General features: G+C 44.7%; 1 protein-coding gene and 1 long non-coding RNA gene across 3 annotated transcripts in view; both read left to right on the top strand.

Moving 5' to 3' along the window:
- LOC124280549 (RNA polymerase II-associated protein 3-like) overlaps positions 1–22,961 on the top strand; it is a 416,551-nt gene that overhangs the window by 64,256 nt on the left and 329,334 nt on the right. The gene's annotated exons all lie outside the window — the stretch shown is intronic.
- On the top strand, positions 8,386–22,289 carry LOC124280552. Its single transcript, XR_006899712.1, has 4 exons — positions 8,386–8,398; positions 12,837–12,845; positions 18,642–18,644; positions 22,212–22,289. It is a non-coding gene; the product is annotated as an uncharacterized LOC124280552 (long non-coding RNA).

The following is a 22,961-nucleotide window of genomic DNA, read 5'->3' as shown; positions in this document are numbered from 1 at the left end:
AACATCACACATGAAAGGTGATTAGCGCGTGCCTTACTGGCTGCTTAACACCCACGTCGGTGAACATCACACTTGTTAATTAGAAACACAAGATAATTAATTGAGGCGATTTAATCAAGAAATAACAATAGAGCGAGCTGTATAATGTTTACAACCGACCTGAGCATTCATCACGACAAGATGTCTGTCATGAGTACACCACCTGCTAAGCGAGCCCGAGTAGAAGTTACGCCATTGATCAAGAAAGAAATCTGCCTTTTGAAGAAGGACAAACCCCAGACAACACAACAACAAGTCATCACTTTTGCTGCCCAGAAGTTTGATGTGAAGATTGGACGATCAACCGTATCCGACATCCTGAAGCAGTCTACTAAGTGGTTGAGCGTCTCTACGACTGATTCAAATGCTTCAAGAGCTAGAAAACCCCAGCAGGAGGATCTTGAAAAGGCCTTGTTTTTATGGTTTACCGATGTTAGAAGTAGGTTCATTAATGTGAATGATGAACTGTTAAGAGAGCAGGCTAAGATTCTAGGTGAGAAATTAGGGGTTACTGACTTTGCCTACAGTAGTGGATGGGTGACCAGATTTAAGCAGCGACATGGAATTAAGACGCACAAAATTCATGGTGAATCAGCCTCAGCCCCTCAGATCGCTGTAGTGAAGACTTGCAGCCAATCCTGCCTGAATACAATCCGTGTGACGTTTACAACTGTGATGAAACTGGCTTGTTTTACAAAATTGAACCCAATACCACACTGAGCACTTGTCCTGTGTCTGGCAAGAAACAAGCAAAAGATCGTCTTACTGTTATGCTTGTGGTGAACGCATCAGGCACTGACAAACCTAAACCACTGGTGATATGGAAATTTAACAGGCCAAGATGTTTTGGTAGAACTTTTGATCCTAATTCTGTGTGCCACTGGTACGCAAACAAGAAGGCTTGGATGACAGCACTGATCTTCAAAGACTGGCTTGTGAAGTTTGATAGGCACATGCGCACACAGCGACAAGTGATATTGCTGATTGACAACGCCGCCCCTTCCCATGCCTCCGTAGATCTCACCAACGTAAAGCTTCACTATCTGCCTCCCAATACAACATCCCACATTCAGCCCCTAGATGCAGGAATAATCAAGAATTTCAAACTTCTGTACAAGAAGCAACAGATGAAACTTCATCTTGACAACGCCAGCGCAGACACGCCAGTACCACTTGATATCAAGCAAGCCCTACTGTTTATCTGATCAGCGTGAAGAGATGTGAAGCAACCAACAATCATCAACTGCTGGCGTCATACGAAAATCCTGCCACCTACTGACAGCCAGATCGAGCCCGATAAAGAACCGACTGAAGACGTCCGAGATTTACAGGAAACTCTTGACAAGCTATACCCAGATGCACCCGTACCTGTCAGGGAATTCATAGAATACGACGCAAATCTGCCATGTGAGGAAGCCATGACAGAAGATGCAATAATCGAGATTGTCCGACCTACTGCCGAAGAAGAAGAAATCAACACCGAAGAAGACCAGACAACCAAACCAGTCATTCCCCAGCTACCTGAGGTCAAAACATTGTTGAACACTTTGCAGACATTTGTGACACACCACTTAGACGTGTTTGATGTGAATGACCTCGACTTCATTGACAATTTGAAAACTAAAATGCTGAAGACCTCAGAAAAAAATGAACAACAAAAAACCCTCAAAGACTATTTCAAGTTTTAAATTAGTGTTCACCAGACATCCATATGTTAGTGTGGAACTAGTTGTATGTAAACAGTGACTCATTCAACATCCGGGTCATAATGGCTGCTGAGAGTTACATAGCGACGACTGGTAAAAACAAACATGAGTTTTGTGCCAATGTGATATTGAAATCGATTATGTGATTTTATATGTATGTTATGCCATCTATGATTGTTAATAAATGATATCAAGGATGTCTTGTTATATTTTTTATTACTGTGAATGTTTTTACAAACAAAGACGATAACCAGATCTACAATTTCTGATATTTTCCGACATTTTCATTAATCCGACATTTTCGTTAATCCGACATATTTCTCTGCAACCACAAGTGTCGGATTAACGAGAGTTGACTGTATAGCGATACTTGATAGCATAATCTATATTCGACAGTAACCGAGGAAATCATTTTATTCTTCATAGTATTTTTTACATAAATGGTCATATGGGTTGTATTCATTATGTCCTATTCAAGGAGATTTTACAATTGGCCTTTTTTATCCCACAACGCGCATGTAGCACAAAGTTGGGGATGTAAAATCAAACTCTGTTTGTCTGTCAATCTGTCCGTCCAAACAACTGGTTTGTGCTATATCTCAAGAAGTGGTTTATCAATATGATAATTTATATTTTTGTTTGTGCAAATATAAACGTCTTACTACCAAACCACCCTCCCACCCGTTATATGATGTAATTCAGTGGACTAATTGGTTTCAGGTGTTCTCTTATTTAACCATATTTAACCTACGATTCTGGGTCTGCAGACCCGCATAAGCCGGAATCCGCAGACTCCAGGCAATATCCTTACATATCCTCGCATGTATCCTTCTCGTTACATTTTCATGTTTATGTATATTTTCTCCATGCCATAATCTTCATAGTCAACTTAGTTTGTTTTACTTGGGGTCTTCACACCCTAGGGACTTCCTAAGTCTGCAGACTCCATGATATCCTAGTTACATAGCATAAGTACTTATATCTATTTTCCCTTTATGTATGTCATTATTGTCCATTCACTATTAGCATTTCCAACCCTGAATCCACAGACTTCACGGGATCCTAGTAACTTAGCTTAATTACATTTTCATCCACTATTAGCATTGCCATTATGCGAAATTTCTCTTCATAGAGATGATATGTGTCAATCAGTATATTTCATTATTAGCATTCCATTCTGTGGAATCATTCATTTCATGGAGCTCATTGATATTTTCTTCCCCTTCCAATTTACTTTGTATTTCAATGGGTCCACAGACCCTTGCAAGATTGACGAGTCCGCAGACTCCCCACCAGGGATACCAATCTCATGTTCAGTTTCATGTACGTCATTCATTTTCATTCATTATTAGTATTTCCAATCCCCAGGCCGCAGACTCTATGGGATGCTTGTAACATATCATATTACATATATCTACTTTTCACTTTCATGTATGTCATTCATTTTCATGCTGTATCGACATTTCCTTTCTGTGAATTTATTCCTTTCATGGAGCTGATTGATATGTATTTCTCATCTAAGTTACACGTTTTCTCAGGGGTCTGCAGACCCTCTTCACAGTGGCTCATTATCCCCCAAGTGTAAATTAGAGCTCAGGTTACAAGCGGGTCTGCAGACCCACCTTAGATCCCAGAGTCCGCAGACTCGACAACTCATACCTCGCACTGTCTGAGCTGCCGCAGCAGCCCCAGAACACAACCTAGCTCTCGGTCATGCCCTTATCATATCAATCAGCTCCCAAGTTGTGCCAAATGCATATATATTAAACCTAATGTTTACATATTAAAAAATACTGTGTTTTATCCATGTGTTGTGTTGTGTTTGCACAAATTGTAATGATATTGGGTACTTGAGTACGGTAACCAAGGTTCAACTTGGAATTCTGCAGATATCAGTTTTTTGTATTTTTGTCCTTTTCTTTTAATTGTTGTTGTTGAGAGTAGTGTTGGCAATTGGTTTTAATCTCATAACTGATGATTGGTTCATCGCCACCGATCAATCATCGAAAATAATTGGTTCGCGCCATTTATCAAATTTCCTGATTATGTTTCTTAGTGCACAAACAATAAAGAAAAAACATGTAGTTCTTTCGAGTTTTTTTGCAAAATGCCTAAAATGCATTTGCAAATTTTACATCTTTAAAGGATGACTAGTATGTTAGGAACCTAAAGCTCTTGGAGTCTTTAAGATAAATTCAATCCTGACTTGGAACGAGCTGGTTGTGCTATGTAACAGACAAAACCAACCTTGTGAAAAATATTGTTCAAGCAAAATAAGTGTTCCAAAATTGTTTGTGTTTGATTATGAGAAAACATGATCGATTGCTTGGTCGTTTAGTCATTGCGACCAATCTTCGATTATTTCAATTAATCGGACCACCACTAGTTGAGAGACCAGTTTTGTTTTCAGATTTGTCCTATTTAGTGGTAAATTAATAGCAAAACATATTCCTTTATGGATTTAATGTATTAGTTACTTTTCCTGGTGGTGTGTTTTTTAATCTCACCTCAAAATACACAAATGAAATGCAACAAATCCTGATAAAAAGTTTGGGCCGTTCCATAGGAATTACGAGAGACTTGGGAATTTGTTCCAGAAACACTTTGAATGAATTTTAGAGAAAATATCTTATTTATGATGATGTATTTACAAATATTATATTACTCCAAAATGTGAAAATTACTGTTTAAGTATAAATGTGTCGCTGGACACAAATATCTTTGATTTAGAAATGGTAAATCCATCTTGCAGTTTTAGGTATAATGAACATGCAAGATGCATCGCAGTGATTCGGGTATTTCCATTCCATTCATATCTGATTTCCTTCAATCAAGTCAGACCGCCTCCGTGGTGTAGTGGTTAGAGCGTCCGCCCGGAGAGCGGAAATAAAGTTATTGTATTTGGTGCAATTTAAGTAATAAATACTAATATGGAATATTGACATCAATGGGTAACATGACTTGCTGTTCAAGGTTTCAGAAAACTGAATCCATCAAACATGCCAATGCCAAGATCAATGATACCTGCATAGAATTGCAAAATCACATGCCATGCCTAAGAAATTATAATCCTAATTCACCATTTAATCACATAGGTTGCCATTCGCTGTGTATTCTGTGACAGTCATGTGATTATTTGATGTAGTATCAAATATTAGTACAAATGGCACCAGTTATTCTATTGTTTATCTAAATGGAGACATCTCAGTGTAATTAACGTCTTCAATATCTGAAAAATTGCTGAAGGGGTGTTTTACCTTATTAACTCATTCACTCACTCACTCGCAGGACAAACGTAACAGTGACACAAGTTCACCCAAAAGAGATTCTACCCGGACAAAGTCCAGTGATATATCTTGGCTACTTTTCTGAAAATGAAGGGGAACACTACATGAGTCTAAATCCAACTGACCAAATTAAGAGTAGAACAGGTAGAATGGGCAAAGAGAGAGGTAGCACAGTTCAGGTCGACAGTGTGACAAGAAGGTTGTCCGGAGCAATGGGACAGTAAGAGAGAAAGCTGTCCAGAGCAGAGGGACAGTCAGAGAGAAAGTTGTCCAGAACAATGGGACAGTGAGAGAGAAAGTGATCCAGAGAGTATGAGAGAGAGAGAGAGAATTTAAGTTGTTTCCCACCTGCAAATGAAGCTATGGCGGTTCAAGATGCGCGCATTTAGGAACTATTCTAGTATTCCCTTAAACCGCAGATCGTTGTTTCATATACATAGTCAAATCATAACTATTGGTGCTCTCTCCTAGATCAGTTGCTAGGTCCGAAGTCCAATGGTCAGAGCTACCATCTTGATGCCAAGTACCAATTGCAATTAATTCGAACCCCCATACACAATGAATTAAAATTGGAAACATTACTACAACATGCATGTTATTTCAAACCAAATTACGAAGGATCAATAAGCGGTTTTCTTTAAAAACCCAATTCGGTCACATATTATCAACAACGGAATGGACAGTTTGCAAGAAAGGTCAAACCTTCTTGAATAAGACATAATGAATATACTTAACCCAAAATACCATTTATGAAAACAACAAGTTTGAAGAATAAAATTATTCCTTTAAAACTTTCGAAAATAGACTATAAGATCGATGAAAATATCTCTATATACAAGTAAATTATATGTTTATCGACTATACTTACATGTATACTGAACGAGGTAAACTTATGTAAAAAAAATGTACAGTAACATGAAGTTTATTTTGTAAGAAACATTACGATATCTTAGTTTTTGTAAATAAAGTTAATATTTTTAAACTTATCCTATCTCACGGTATGCACTTCTCTCTCTTGATTCGACACTGAGTGGAACGATGTAAACCTTTTTCCCTAGGCCTCTCTTGTCCATCTGCCCAAGCACTCCATGCTACCCTCATTATAAGACAGCTTCCTAGCTCTCATGCAAAGCTTGCGGCATGCACCACTAGCTGCCCACTCGACTATCTCCGAATCATCATTCTCTTTCTTGTCGCACACGAGTGTGGACGTATTTTGCTTTGCTCAACGTTTTCAACTTAGTCTACAACATGGGGAAAGTTGACCAGCCAAAGAAGAGGAAAAAATGCTCCCGGTGTAATAAAGTGTTCTCCGTGAGTGATCCACATGGATATTGTATTGACTGTATTGGACAGTGTAAATGGGACTCTCGTTGCGATAAATGCAAGGTTCTTACTTGGTGACTACACTCAGGCTTGCGCTCGTCGTGTTGCTGACAGGGCTCGTTATGCCGCTTCACTTGACGGACCCAGTCCCTCCAAGTAAGGAAAGTTTAAGCATCCTACTTTGTCTGCTCGGCGGTCACAGTCCCCCTCACTCAAATGAAGAGGATTTCATGAGAACGACGTCAGATTCTTACTTATCGGAAGACATTCGACATTTGTTGGGCTCTCATCATTCCAGCCTGAGTCCTTAGTCTTCGACCACGTCCTGGGTAGTGGTTGTTCAGACTGCCACCACCCCTCAGGTGACCTCTATTCAGTGGGACCTTCGAACTACGCGCTCTGTCTCTCGTTCACCGGACCAGTTATCTCGGCAACCAGGCTTATCTGTTTCGGACAAGAATCAGCTGATCTCTACGCCTGACTGCGCAAAGCGCATGCGCAGAAGCCGTTCTTGCTCTCATCGTTCATCCAGTAGTGAGAGGAACCAGTCTACCTCGCCTCAAAGCCTGTCGGTGGTTATTTCGCCGTCTCCTTCCCATTCGGCGGAAAGAAGTGTGTCTTGCGTCCAGCTACCTCGATCTTCTGCTTCACCAAAGCCTGCCAGATGGAATCACAGTATCGCTGGATCACGCTTCGCCTGTCCGCTCCCCACCACCTCGACTTTCGCCAGACTGTCCTCCTTCCCCAGAATTAGACCGGCTCTCTACGAAACAGCTTTCGCCAAACCGGTCTTCATCGAAAGGCCAGTCTACGCTTTGCATTCTCTGGATCGATCGTCTTCTAAACAGACTTCTCCTAATCGAACTTCGTCGAATCAGACTTCACCTAATCGAACTTCGTCGAATCAACGTTCGCCGAAATCGAAGAGTTCACTGAAACGGCATATGATGAACCAACTTTCGCCGATACGGCTTTCTTCCAAGCGGTATTCAACGGAACGCCCTTCTCCGGATCATCTGTGTACTTCCCCGAACTCTGTTGGATCCTACAGTCATGTCTCCTCAGCACGGACAAGGCTTTCACCGAGTCGTCTGGACCAGGCTCCTATTATTCTTCTGATTTGTTCACCGGATAGACCTGGTAGATCTACTTCACCACCGAGACGCCACTCTTTGACTCGTTTGCATTCAACGCCTCCATCTACTTCGTTGAGATCGGTTCTTCGATCGAAGTCACCTCCTCGGACTTTGTCTTCTCGTCAGCATGGGACTTCCTCTTCTACCCACTCAACCTGTCAACCTAGATCTCCTACACGATCGACTGCTGCCTATCATTCAAGATCCAGGGATCATCATTCTCGTTATGATACTTCTATGCGTCTTCTTCCGGTTCGTCCCTCTCCAGACATCAATATGGTTCTACAGATAGGAGATCTACTCAATGGGGCTCCGATTATAGATATCAGCATGCTACGACTTCTGACGAGGCTCCTGCCTCCTCGCGTGTCTCTAGTCTACTCAGATTGTACCAGGTTCCTGGACTCCTGCGCAGGAAACTACTCCTCCCCCAGATCTGGCTGCGATGTTGAGTGCTATTCACTACTGCTTGGCTGCATCTAATTAACTGGCATTCAACCGAACCGAAATTCGCCAGACCGGCTTTCCTCGAACCGGAGATCCTTGAACCAGCATTTATCGAATCAGCAGTCACTGAATCGACGTTTTTCGACTTAACTAACCGTCCCATGGTTCACTGAACTCATCCAAGTATCATCGTCGAACTGATTCGGCAGGCCGGTTCGCTGCGACATCTTCAAACCAATGGCTCATCTCGTCCAAACCACATCGCTGAACTGATTCACTACAACATCCCCGTACTAGTTAACCAGATCGATCTGCTCATCACGGACTAGTTCATCGGGCCAAACTGAGTCGCCGCACCAGAACCGGATCATAGTACCGTTTCAGATCTTACCTCGCCGAGCCAGATTACTTAACCGATCCTGGTCATAGAAACGTGCCAGATCGCAGATCCAACAGCGTTTGCCGAACCTTCAGTATTCACCAAACTGCCAGCATTGCCTAACCATGCTGCCTTTAAGGTACAGAAATAATGCTGGTTCAGTCGACACACATGGTCACTTGGTTACAGCTACAGCTATCCGGCGTCAGATCATACTCACTCACTCATCTACAGCTATCTTGAGCAAGATACCAGTTGATCTACTTACTACATTCAACTTGACGGATCGGAACTTGTCAACACTGTTTTTTTACATGCTCATCGAGGATCGTGAACTTGCATCTAGATATGGTCAATTATACCAGCTGTTAATTAAACTCTACCAGCTTTCAACACAATGTTAATATTCAGGGCATGTGTGATACGCTGAATTCCTCACCACGGAATGGCATGCTCTTAGCATGACCATTTGACTTGGCTCTCCGGATTACAGTATGTGAGGCGCGCTAGAAGATTTTAGTCACATGACTTATCCCACCTGGTACCCCCTTTCTGCTGATTGAACAGATAAAGTAGCTATGTCAGTAGCGCAGACATTTCGATTACACCGGCACTTGACGCTCTTACGATCCCCGATCTCCCAGACTTAGACTATGTGACCACAGCTCATATTCTGGATTTATCTACCTTCCGATCTTCACCTTGATGAATGATTTGGTTTAGGAATCTACCCTTCGGCGTAGATATCAACTCCACAACCACTCGTCTGTGCGTTACTAGACAGGCTTGCTATCCAGGGTACCGTACTACAAACTACTCATAACAGTGTTATGGTGTAATCATGGCCTGCTTTGACCTCTTCATCACCCTTCCCTTTACATTGGCAAGCTTCTGGACAGATGGGTCAAGTTTCTGCGCATGGTACCAGTACTGATGTCTTGTCAAGTAGCTATCATCCCTTTGCCGGGATGTTACGGAGTTGTGCGGATTTTTGTCACTGTTGCATTGTGGGTACCATTTGCAAATGGCGGACTACCCCTTGTTTACCGGAGAATTATGATATTTAGAGTCACTATGAAGTACACTGACAGATCTGTCTAGGTCTTACAAGCAGATAACAATCCCAGCCTTTTATTGCCAGTGACGATGAACAGTGCCATTCCCGGTAAGAGTGATTATGTCAGGATTCGTCAGCCAGCCGAGAGAGACAGTTCACCGTGAGTTACTCGGCTTTCAACTTTAGCCCAAGCCCTCAGTTCAGAGGTCACTGCAGTTCTGCTCGCATGGTCCCCAGGCACCTATTTTACTGCCTTTGTCTCCCAGAGGAACCTTCCCTGATGTCGCCGGGCTTTTTTACCTTCGTCATTACAGCAACTTTACGAATGTTTTGGTAGATCGACGATCTCCATGCGTCGAATCTACTAACTTTATCACTCCATCTGGCGGACGAATACTTCATATGGCGAACCAATGTTCCTGAGATCACCGATTTTACGACCTTCATCACTCCGTGCACAGTGCGAAGGTTCCTGTAGATTGACTGACAGTCTCTATGCACCGACTCTACTGCAAATGGCAGGAGTGGCAGGAGCTACTAGGCTTTCTGACATCAGATCAAGCCCTAACGTACAGAGTTCAGCTTCGGCCGTTACAGCACTTTTTGTGCCCGTACCTTTAGGCCGACAATCCCAAGGAACTGATTCATCTTCTCGAACCCGTCATGCCGAAGACCCGGGTTCGAATCCCCACATGGGTATAATGTGTGAAGCCCAGTTTTGGTGTTCATGCGTAATACAGAAGCTGTTGACCACCAGCATGATTCTACTGCTTTTGGTCGTGCACTAAGTCCTGACCAGCGAGAAGTTAGTTTGTTGACCTAAGAAGTCTGGCAGAGCCAAACCCAGTACCGCTTCCCGACCCGGGGCAACCTGCTTTTTCACCCTCACCCGGAACTACTCCTATGGTCCCCTCAGACCCTTAATCTACACTTGGCGCATCTCCAGAGTTTACTCATAGCTAAGGCTACTCTCTTCAAGTAGCCACAGCTATCACTTCAGTTCATCGTAATTCAACCCATTCTTTCTACGACGATAGTGGAAGAAGTTTGAAGGCTGTTGTAACATTAGGGAAATCCATCTCCCAATCTGCCTCTACTCAGGACGTTTCTGCGTTCCTGCAGCATCTTCGTGCTACTAGGGAACTCAAGGGTACTACGTTAGCTACCTAACTGGCTGCTATCAACTCGGTTTTGGCTACTAACACAGGTATGAAGATCTCCACTTTTCCAGAATTGCAGAGTTTTCTTCACTTCTACAACTCACCGACCAGTCCAGGAAGTTCAGACTTCTGGCCTGGGAACTGTCTGTTGTCCTTCGTCAAGTGATTCTACAGACTACAAACCTTTAGAAGACAGGGACTTCGAGTGAAGTGACATTCTTCTTCCTGGTAGCATGGCTACTGCTGCTCGTATATCTGAGCTTCACGTGCTTGTTGTCAATCATGTGCGGTTCGAGCGGAAGAAGCATGGCAAGGTTTTTGTCCTGGGTCTCCACTGGGACTTCATCGTGAAAAACCAACGGCCAGGGCAACCAGACCGGATGTTTACCATTCCCCCGTTGTCCATCTTTGGGCCTGATGATACTGAAGATTTGACACTCTGCCTTGTTAGGGCTCTACACCTTTACCTTGCTACCTCCAAGGATCATCGATGGCTACGAAAGCGCCTCTTCATACCCTTGTCGGCCGCTTCAAGAGCTGAGGTTTCCCCGAGCCACATTGGTTTTCTGAATGCGTGGCGCGATCCTGTGACAGTTCCACTTGCGCGTTACTGCTTCTTTTTACATACGGAACAAAGTTGAACAGGTTCTAAATCATTGTTCTCAAGTTATGGGTTTAAGAACTACGGTACTTCACTTGGCTTCCATACCAAGGCATCGGAATACGGCGATGCAGAGGTGTTCGACATTCACGCTTACTGTCCTCTACTCCACAGAGCAATTACGTCAGTGAAGTGTGACACTCCCGAATTCCAGTGGGTTTTCGTTGCGTTCCGACTCCGAAGTTGCCGGGCACATCCTTTGACTAAGCTTATGCAAAGGAGTGAGAGTCAATTTGATGCTGTCCCTGAACTGAACGTTAAAACTTGGAGTTCCCGAGTTGTGCTTCTCTTTCACCCACCCCTGGTCGGTGTCTGTGGGGGTCTTCTCGAAGCAGGGGCTGGCCCGATTATTGTCAACCGACTTTAATTTACAAGGGTACCTTGAAAATCGTGGCGAAGTGACATCCTTTCTCGCTGAGCTGCGTCCTTCTTCGGAGGGTGCGGACGAACACCACATTGCTCGGGAGCACCCATCTCCCTGGGAGACGTTGTGCTTCGTAAGCCAAGGAGTTCAAGAGAACTCAGCACAAGCATAGGAGTTGCGTGCATGCATAACAGGCCTCCCTTGTGCATTGCTATCTATGGTCGTTCCCAGTCTACACAGTTCTGCTGTTCGCACTGTCAAGACACAGGGTATCTACGTCCCGCCGTCCAACCGTGGGATAAGTGCATACCGTGAGATAGAAAAAGTTTAAAATTTGAAAATTTTAATATAAATTGTATAGTTATATACTTATTCTATCTCACGCGACGGATTCCCACCCATCCTCCCTGCTATGCAGATTCTCCAAGAGGGATATTGTCTAGTGGCTCCAAGAATGAGAATGATGATTCAGGGATAGTCACGTGGTCAGCTAGTGGTGCATGCCGCATGCTTTGCATGAGAGCTAGGAAGCTGTCTTATAATTAGGGTAGCATGGAGTGTTTGGGCGGATGAAAAAAGTTTACATCGTTCCACTCAGTGTCGAATCAAGAGAGAGAAGTGCATACCATGAGATAGGATAAGTATATAAATATACAATTTATATTAAAACTTTCAATTTTGCCAAATTTGTGAAAAAAATGTATTTTGATTGTTACCCCTAATATTCAAACCTAAAACTGGATTTTACATATTGCGTTATTTTTTTACTAATTGAGTTAAAAATTGTTTTTACATTTTGAGTTAGGTGTTGTACTTTTTGCGTTAAAGACATCTTTTACATATTGCGTTAATATTTGACATATTGCGTTATTTTTTACGTTTTGGGTTAAGTTTTTACATATTGCGTTAGTTTTTACATATAGTCTTGATTTTACATATGGGGGTTGTACAAGCCCCAGGGGCAAATAGGTTTCCTTTCCCTAAATTGAGCCCTCCAATAAATGATTTTTTGTTGTCCTGTTTGGAGCTAACTCATTGAGATTTCAGTTTGGATTTTTTTATTGCCATATATATGTGGCAACGACAAAATTTAACACTTACTGAACGTAAACGAAAAAGAGTGCTTAGGTTTTGCCATTTTTTAATTCAAAGAAGACTGTTCTTGACATGTCTTGTTTCATTATGGCAGAAGTAATTTAACAATTTTTAAACTATATCTTATCTCACGATTTGCACTTCTCTCTCTTGCTTCTACGCTGAGTGGAACGAATGAGAACTTTCCTGTAGGCCTCTCTTGTCCATACGCCCGTGTTCCCCAGGCTGCTCTCTTTCTAAGACAGGTCCCTAGTCCCTGGCTAAGTGTGCAGCACGTTCCCCTGTATACCCATGTGACTACCTCAGAGTGATCATTCTTCTTTTTGTCGCACCACTGTGTGGACGTATTGTGCGAGTTCTCAGTTTTCCTTAAAAGTTAACATGAGAAATATATCATGGGTAGTTAACCCAAAGTAGCGTAATTTTGCGCACACTGTAACAATATTTTCTTCCTCGGATCCCCACTGATTATGTGTGGGTTGTATTGACCTGTGTTCCTGAAGCAAGCGTTGTCGGGAATGTGCTCCCTTATCAAAGACATTTTTAGAGCTCCCGTTGGCTGCCAGATAGAGCTCGCTACACTTCAACAGTTGATCACCCGACAAAACCCCCGCTTTCAACTACCAGTATTAACTGCTCGTCATTTGGAGATTCCCATGTTGGAAGGTGATGATTTTATTGGCGGATCATCAGATATCTACTCGTCGTTCCGCCTCATCGAACCGCTCTGTGTTGCCACCTGACTCACACAGCCAATCTACAGCGTCAAATCGCCAAACTGATTCATTCACCACACTGAATCGGTTCGCCACACCGAATGGATTCACCAGGCCCGAACCGTTTCGCCAAGGCGTATTGGATTAGGACATCAACTCAATTCGCCATATATAAGACTTTCTTATCGCCGAAACGGTTCACATCATCGATTCGATTCATCGCACCGAAACGGTTCGCCTTTCTTCACCGAAACTATTCACCTCGTTGAACCAATTCAACTCGGCCGGAACATTTCACCTCACCGGTTCATCTGATCGTTCTAGATCTCTCCATCAGCTGAGATCACATCAACGTTCCGGCTCACCATTCTGAATCAGATCACTAAGCTGAACTGATTTACTAGCCCGACTTGTCCCGTTTCACCAGGACGAACCGCGTCTCGCTGAACCAGTTCACCTGGCCGTTCAAGATCACTGAATCGTCAGCATTCATCGAACTGTCAGCATTCGTCAATAATCCGTTCCTCGGACCTTGCCTACATATTCACCGAATTCGGCGATTCTCCACTCGTGTTATTTCCAACACGGCGCATCTTACCAGACTATTTGATCATCAGAGCCTATGCAAATTGTGTCTGGGATGCCACTCTCTCCTTCTTCATCCTGTGAGCAGATTGTGAGAGCGCCTGTGTCTCCTATACGGCACTATATCCTTTTATTACTTAGTTAGTTCCCTCTAGGGGCGGTGGGGTAGCCTAGTGGTTAAAGCGTTGTCTCGTCACGCCGAAGGCCCGGGTTCGATTCCCCACATGGGCACAATGTGTTAAGCCCATTTCTGGTGTCCCCCGCCGTGATATTGCTGGAATATTGCTAAAAGCGGCGTAAAACTAAACTCAGTCAGTCAGTAGTTCCCTCTATTATACATTATAGAGGTTTAGCTAATATCCTTTTACAATATGGGTTGATATTTAATCGTATTTAGCACTGTTTATTCACGGTTTAGTCCGTGTTTGTTCAGTTGTTTACGTTTTCATGAAAAACTGTTCCAATTGTAGATTTCGTTTCTCTGCTGCTGACCCTCATCAATTGTGCCCTAGCTGCACGGTATCATGTTCTTTCAGCTCGCGCTGCATTAATTGCCAGCATTTAACTACTTGTGCATTTAATAAATACCTTCTTTGCGTCCTTAGACGTGCTGCATATAGGTCAAGACGGGTTGGTGTAGTCATGGATGAACCAGCGGAGTCCCTCACCAGTCAACTGATGTCTGACGACCCCCTTCCGTCTGGTGTTCCGCTGGAGTTTCCCTCGGGGAGAGGCGTGGGACGATGTCCGCCACCTCCAAGAAGAGACCTGCTACTCCGGATGTCCCTTCGTCGCAGCCTAAGACTAGGAAGTCGTCAACCACCCAGCGCCGACTCCGCACCCCCAGGGCGTCGTCCACCACCACGGGGAAGTCAGCGCAGACAACACGGACTTTCTCAGCTGAGATTGTCCCGTTGACGGAACAGGGACTCTACGATGACCAACCGATCGTCATCCCAGAGGTTCATCACAAAAAGAGACCAGTCTCAGCTACGGTGACTTCAGCGCAGATCTCCACGCAACCCGAGGTATCTACGCTGACAACAGATGAGCGTTCCGTGGGCCACGTCGCTATCACCGCAGAAAGGGCAGCGCTGCTTCCACCGCAGACATCCAACCCGGGGGACTTTATGCAGCAGTTTTCCCAACAGATTATGGAACTGATGGAGCAGCGGTACGGCCTGGAGAAGAAGTCACAGAAGTTGGCACAAGTCGAAACTATGACCAGGCGGATGTTCTTCGGCCTCAACAGATCAAGGGCAGTCAACGAAACGCTCATCGCTAAATTTCGAGACTCTACTGCGGAAGAAGATAGGATGATATATTTGGCCCTCCTTATGCAGAAGAAGGACCAACAGTTTATGACAGACCATCTCTCATCCATCTCCGCAGCGCTGACGCTAGCACGTCGACAAGGTCTCCTCACCTCCTGCAGTTGGAGTGAGCGCTTTACCAAGTCACTCTACACAGCCCCGTGGTCAACTCCTTCCATCTTCGCTGGAGAAATCGACGAGGTTGCCAAGGAAGTTACCAAAGACTCAAGGGAGGTCCTTATGATCAAGTCCATAGATACTCTGGCCATCGTCATCAGGCAGACATCCCAGCGCTACTCGGGCAGGTCCAAGTTTCCTGGGATACAGAGAGCACGGGACAGGAAAATGGGTACCTCCAGAGGTGGAAAAGATTCCTTTCGTCGCCCAGCCGGCAATTACAGAGCAAGGTCCGGATGAGGCAGGGCACCCAGAGGCACCAAGGATTATCGACGATGAAAGACGGGTTCGGAACGACTGGAGTCTTCCACCCGCAGCCGTTCCTGTACAACCTTCACAAGTGGGTGGACGCCTTCAGCTACACTGGGAAAACTGGGGAATACTTCAAGATCCGTTTGTATCCAACATCCTAAGAGACGGATATCGCATACAACTACAGGCCGCTCCACCGCTTACAGTCGACCCTCACAAGTTCGACTTCAAGACTCATCAGATAGAGAAGTTGCGAGAGGCGGTCTCATCTCTACTAGTAAAGCGAGCCAGAGAGGTCGTGGATCAAGCCAACATCACGCCAGGTTTCTACTCCCCAGTTTTCCTAGTGCCAAAGAAAAACTCTAAAGAAAAGTTCCGACTCATCTACAATATGAGCACGTTCAACAGAGACTATCTGAGCAGACCTCCCAAGTTCCGCATGATACATCTGCCTCAACTGATCCACCTCGTCCATCCGATGGACTACATGGCCAGCGTAGATCTACAGGACGCCTATCTGCATATTCCTGTACATCCAGACTCGAGGAAGTACCTCAGGTTTACACTGGACGGGCTACATTACCAATGGAAGGTCCTGCCATTTGGAATATCATCGGCCCCTTGGTTGTTTACAAGGGTGACGAAACCCATAGTCACATATCTACATCTTCGAGGTCTACGCAGTGCCTTTTACCTCGACGACGGGATTCAAGTCCATCAAGATCCCAAGCATCTCAGACTACAGTTGAACTTCACCATCAATCTACTTACACAGCTGGGGTGGTTAGTGAATCTACTCAAGTCGGACCTAGAACCTATGCAGGACCTGCAGTTCCTAGGCATCAGATTTCTCACAACGCAGAACCGCATCGTCGTATCAGAGGAACGATGGCTCAAGATTCAACAGACAATCCCACAAGCCCTACTCTCTCCGTGGCCACTACGACAATGGCAGAGTCTGTTGGGTCTCCTCACGTCCGCACAAGACATGACAGCCAGAGGGAGATTACAGCTACGCCCGCTACAGGTCCTCATCAATGCTCATCTCGACGACCCAGACCCCTTCGGTCTTCCGGACTACCTCAGACCTCATCTCCTATGGTGGACCCAGAGATCGAATGTCTGGGAAGGCATCTATTTAGCAGAGCCGGAGTGCAAGACTCATCTGTATGTGGACGCATCACTCCAAGGTTGGGGAGCACACCTCGACAACGATATGGCGGCCGGGAAATGGACCAAGGAAGAGAAAAGTCTGCACATCAACATGCTGGAGATGAAAGCAGTCATCAACGCCATACACCACTGGCGCAACATTCTACAGAATGCGCATTTCATGGTTCACACGGACAACTCCACAGTGGCGTTCTACATAAACAAGCAAGGGTCAACACGATCATTGAACCTGCTGGACCTCTGCTTTCAACTGTTCGACCTAATCAACGATCTGAACATCCACATAAGAGCATGCCACATTCCAGGAGCCAAGAATGTCATAGCAGACGCCCTCTCCCGTCCAACTCAACCGTCTCCAACGGAATGGATGCTACATCCACAGATTTTCAAACAGATCATCAAGGAGATGGGAGCCCCTCTAATAGACCTCTTCGCCACACGTTTCAACAATCAGCTGACAACATTCGTCCTTCCATACCAGATCCACGAACGTGGGCAACGGACGCTCTCAGCATATCCTGGGAAGGACTAAACGCGTACGCGTTTCCACCGCCAGCGCTAGTACCGAGGGTGTTGCAGAAAATCAGCCAGACCAAGAACCTCCAACTGATTTTGGTCACGCCCTACTGGCCAGCGAGAGTGTGGTTCCCCATTCTCATACAAGAACTAGGACCACCACAGCTGCAACTACCAGAGTGGACGAATCTACTAGTACATCCTCACACAAAACAGGCGCACGGCAACCCAGGGGCGCTCCAACTACACATGTGGACTGTATCAAGGCGTGCTTGAACAAGAGAGGGTACTCCGCCAGAGCAGCGAAAGCAGTGACACTAGCTCTACGCAAGTCTACACGCAACTTGTACGACGACAAGTGGCGAAGCTTCGAGACATACGCTGCCAGAAACGGGTCTTCAGCTAGAAAAGCATCACACCCTCAAGTGGCGGACTACCTTTGTCACCTACGGTAAACAAAAAGGCTAAAAGGGTCTACGCTTTCAACATACCTAGCGGCATTGAGCTCAGTCATCACTATGAGGACAGGTGCCAAGCTAACAAAAGTGCCAGAGTTACTGGCCTTGCTACGCTCTTATAAATTGGAGGACCAACAACAGAGATTCAAAGCTCCGGCGTGGGACCTCAACGTTGTTCTTCGACATCTCACCAGTGACGTCTAGGAACCATTAGAGACGACATCCTTTGAATTTTTGACACAAAAGACGCTGTTCCTGCTATCCCTAGCAACAGCAGCCAGGATGTCGGAAATACATGCTCTAGACTACGAGAGAACACAGTTTGATGAAAATCAAAACACAGTGCATATGGGACTATGATGGGATTTCATCGCAAAGAATCAACTGCCAGGTCAACCGAACAGACAATTCCACGTCCCAGCATTATCCTCCGTCCTCGGACCACAAGATACGCATGATTTATCCTTGTGCCCAGTGAGAGCATTGAGAATATATCTACAACAATCCAGAACTAGGAGACGCAAGTTCAAACGACTTTTCGTCCCGATATCGACAGCGACACAGACGGAGGTCTCCCGCACTACGATATCAATCTGGATCAGAACTGTCATACTACGGGCCTACAAGGCAGCAGGACTTGATCCTCCAAGAGCCTCCAACCACACGAAGTTAGAGCTCTGGCGTCAACACTCGCTCTACATGGGAATTGCTCGCTACAGACGATAATGGAGGGCTGCTTCTGGAAATCAGACATGGTGTTTGCAAACCACTACTTGAGAGATATCGCCACCGAGGACGTCTCAGGCATTCACCATTTCGGCCCACTGGTTGTCGCACAACAGTTGACAGTTCCTCAAAAACGTTGAGACGAAGTCTCGCTCTTTTATTACATGACTTACCAAGCCTACACTCAGCAGAGTTCTGCTTAAGTCTAAATGCACGTCTAACGACTAGCATAAGTGATATGACCCAGTACTTGTAAGAATACTCTTACAGGAAAGGGTCGCTTCTCTACTTGATGCTTGCATCAAGAAATGGAGTCGCAAAATCCACATAAAAATGTTAACAGAAGAAAGGACCAAAAGTTAACAATTGTGGTCCCCCCATCAAAAGACAGCTGAAAGGACAGGGTCGCAAACAGCAGCAGAAATTAGCAGTAAATACAGTGCCAATACGAAGTTCCCATAGGGGGGTATATATTGACGTAAATCACTACACGAAATCCTAAAGTATTTTTCCCGCCTCCAATCCGTCGGATTCTACAAGCAAATAAGCATGAGTCAGGATTAAGGAAAAATATGTAATTTTCTGAATAAAATTGATATTTTTATACTTATCCTGACTCATGAGGTAAGCCCTCCCAACCTCCCCACTAGACACTTTGGATTTCCCTGCAAATTCAAGTGTCGGGCTCATTATCAGGAGAGAGTGAACCGTGGGAGAACAGTGGCGCCACTTTTCCCGCCAAAACAAGAAACAGGGATAACTCTGGTGAGTAGTGATTTTACGTACGTTTTATTGAAGGGAGCTTCAATAAGGAGATACAAGTGTTCCACTAATTTCGCAAGAGGAAGAAGACAAGCAAATAAGCATGAGTCAGGATAAGTATAAAAATATCAATTTTATTCAGAAAATTACATAATTCGTGCAAACACAACACAACAAGCAATTTAACACAACAGTTGTTTTATTAATAAACATTTATTTGGCACAACTTGGGAGCTGACTGATAACTGAAGAAGGGATGACCGAGAGCTAGGTTACTGTCCTGGAACCGCTGCGGCGGCTCGGACGAAGAGGTGTGTCGAGTCTTCGAACTCTGATTGCTAAAGTGGGGTCTGCGGACCTGGTTGTAACCTGAGCTCTGGTTTAAAACTTGGGGGATAAGGATCCAGTGTTAAGTGGGTAATTGCCCGACCCAGTGTTAGTTTGGTACCAGCCCGAGGGTGGCGTGAAGTTGTTGCGGTGGTTGACAATGATATCCACTCTGCGGACATGGAATATAAGGGAGGATCTACGGATCCTGTTGTAACCTGCGAGGGAATTACATGAAGCATCAGTCAGCTCCAATACTCTAAGCATGGAAACATGTAATATTGTAGAAGATTAAGACAAATCACTATGAAAGAATACTATAGTACTGTCAGAAATAGAAAAAAACTGTTTTTAGGCTGTTTTTCTGTATCCCTAAAGGGGCGGTGGGGTAGCCTAGTGGTTAAAGCGTTGGCTCGTCACGCCGAAGATCCGGGTTCGATTCCCCACATGGGCACAATGTGTGAAGCCCATTTCTGGTGTCCCCCGCCGTGATATTGCTGGAATATTGCTAAAAGCGGCGTAAAACTAAACTCAGTCAGTCAGTCAGTCAGTCTGTATCCCTTGACACAATTGCAAATAGCATATGTCGAAATAACCAACTTCGGCCTAACTGGGCGTTCAGTGGGATGCGTAGCACGATATCCAGAAAAGCATGTTTACTCGTAAAATCGGGCAAAACTTAGAAAAAATACGAATAGCTGCTGAAAACAATAGATCAGACTATAGATGGCAATTAGGTCGCTCAGCCAGGTATGACGACGGACCGGCGACACACCTGGCATGAAATGCACGTGCTGCCGACAGGCACAATGGGTGATCTCAAAGATATTTTGTGCTTTTTCATGTGTGTTGACTATGTCTCATCTATTGATTAACATCTTACGTGTCTTTCTTTCATATAGTTTCATATAGTTTATGTTGATATATGTAAAAGAGTATGATATCCGAAAACCATAGAAACGCATCTTAGTATATAGGTGGCATGACCACCCGAAGATCGACAGGACTGGATATTATTTGTAAATTGTTATGACGTGCCGTGTACCTCCCCAGTATAAATGCCCTAAAGGATTATCTTATCTTAGCTGATATCTCTATCCCCAATCCCGATCCCAGGTTTTGCTTTTGAGACGACCCCTCCTATCTGTTTCTTTTTATAGTGACAGTGAGACTGCATGGTAGCTACATCCTTAATAGTTTCGGCATAAAAGTTATTATTTTTTACGTCAGCTATCGTTTATAATGAATCTACGTCTAATTTCAAATTGGGCATTTAAAAAGTGTCCTTTGTAATACAATATCGTGACACACTAGCTTGCATAAAGCCATGGTCTGTTCCAAATAAGTCTTTTTGGACTTAGAAAAAACCTGCATTGCTCATTTCTGCACTAATTTCCCCTCAGTAAAGTCCTTTTTCTCCGTTTCCTATCTCTCTACCACTGAGACTGTAGTGAGGCCGAACTTAGTTTAACAGATATTTCACACTTTCACATATCAACTACATAAATTGTAGAGATAAATGAGAAAATACAGTTTTTTTCTATTTCCGACAGTACTATAACATACGACAGAATAGGAAAACACATTGCATGCTGTGGGAGGGGGGTGGGGGTAGCGCTGCGGCGCTTGACAATGTGATCCAGTCTGCGGACATGGAATATAAAGGAGGATCTGCGGATCCTGTTGTAACTTGCGAGGAAATTAAATGGAGCATCAGTTGGCTTCCATATCTAAGCAAGGAAACATTGTAATGTTATAGATGATTAAAACAAAACGCTATGAAAGAATACTGTTATGGCTCCTAAGGCCGGGTGTGGCGTTTACGCAATCCCTTGTCAAGAAATTAAGTGCGTGACAGTTTTCTTCGTACAGTGCGTCTTACAAGGCGTGAATCTCAAGGGATGACGGCCCTTGATTTGGAACTCACACGGATGTTTCATCCCATCTCAAACTTAGCTTCGGCTATTAACACTGTCTCTCCAGGCCTGACCTGAGATGAATCCGTACAGGATCGTCACCTCTCTTCAATGATGGCTTGGTAGTGGATGGCCCTCACTGTCCTTGGCGAACACTTACGGGCAGATCTCGCCAATGCATGTGTTATTTGAGGTCAAGGATTTCTCTCCCCTTTTTCCAGTTGGGATTCAAAGTTTCAGTGAAATCTATCTGGCCAACCCTAGTCCTTGACTACCATATTTAATAACGAGTTCAAGGACGTTTGTCGAACAGTGTATGACTTAACTCAGGGGGAGATAGCCTTGACGGCCTTTCAGCAAGTCCAAAATCCCTCATCACATGAATCCAGTACCTTCTCTTGCCTCGACGCCACACAGTTAGGCGGACTTGGAATCAGGCTCCAATCCGTGGTTGGAGACGTGGTGACAAGTCTCATATCGACAAGGGAGGTTATGAGCGTAGCTGCCTCCCCTTCAAGGGTGATGGAAGCAGGGACAAATGAAGCTCAAGATCCACACGACTGGACACTCCCTCTTTCAGAGGCCCTTGTATTATCCAAACACCTGTACATTGGTGACTACTGCGTTTCTGAGGTAATTGGTTATTTCTTGGGGGTCCATACGTCACGACATCTGGAAACATATGTTCCGGCTCCTCATAGCTCTGCCTCAACGTTGTGCCTGGTTCCGAGGTTTACTTTCGACCGGGAGTACCTGCGCTTTTACTTCAACAGCTCCATGGTTATTAACTCATCATAATGTAGCAACAGTGATAATTTGGTGACTTCACGTGTGCTCTCCACCATATGGTGTAATTCGCATATGGACAGCAGACGGTTTTCACCATATGTCTTTATACTAGCTGGGCTAAGTAGCTGGGTTGACTTGACAACCGGGACGTTTCGGACCTTGTGCCATCACACACACTGATGTACATTTGAAGCCTCTTTCAAGCAGACAAGATCCTCATTCGGAATCCGGCAGGTACAGGTTTTAGACCCTCATCCCATGTGTGCTGTTCGGACCGATGTCCATCCGGGAATGACAGGCGGACATTCGTCAACATGTCGGTCTCCTGCCTCGCTTACCTCAGTATTTTTTTTCCTGTAGTGGACTCGCCCATAGATGTCAAAGCTGCAGTCCCCTTGACTGAGCGAGTTCCGAACTACCTACGTTTAGGTCGGCTCCTCCATGCAGAATTGAGGCGCCCCCTTACTATATATGATAATCTCAGGGTGTCGGTTATGAGATCAATCAGCAATTTGGAGCTCTAGGCAGTGTTCCTCGCTATCCGTCACTGGGTGCATTATCTCCCGGGCAACCCAATTGTTGTGGGGTTTAACA

Source organism: Haliotis rubra, unplaced genomic scaffold (genome assembly GCF_003918875.1).
Source record: "Haliotis rubra isolate DU_JTF1 unplaced genomic scaffold, ASM391887v1 Scf27, whole genome shotgun sequence".
In the NCBI taxonomy this organism is placed as follows: domain Eukaryota; kingdom Metazoa; phylum Mollusca; class Gastropoda; order Lepetellida; family Haliotidae; genus Haliotis; species Haliotis rubra.
This window is presented reverse-complemented; position numbering and strand designations above follow the sequence as displayed.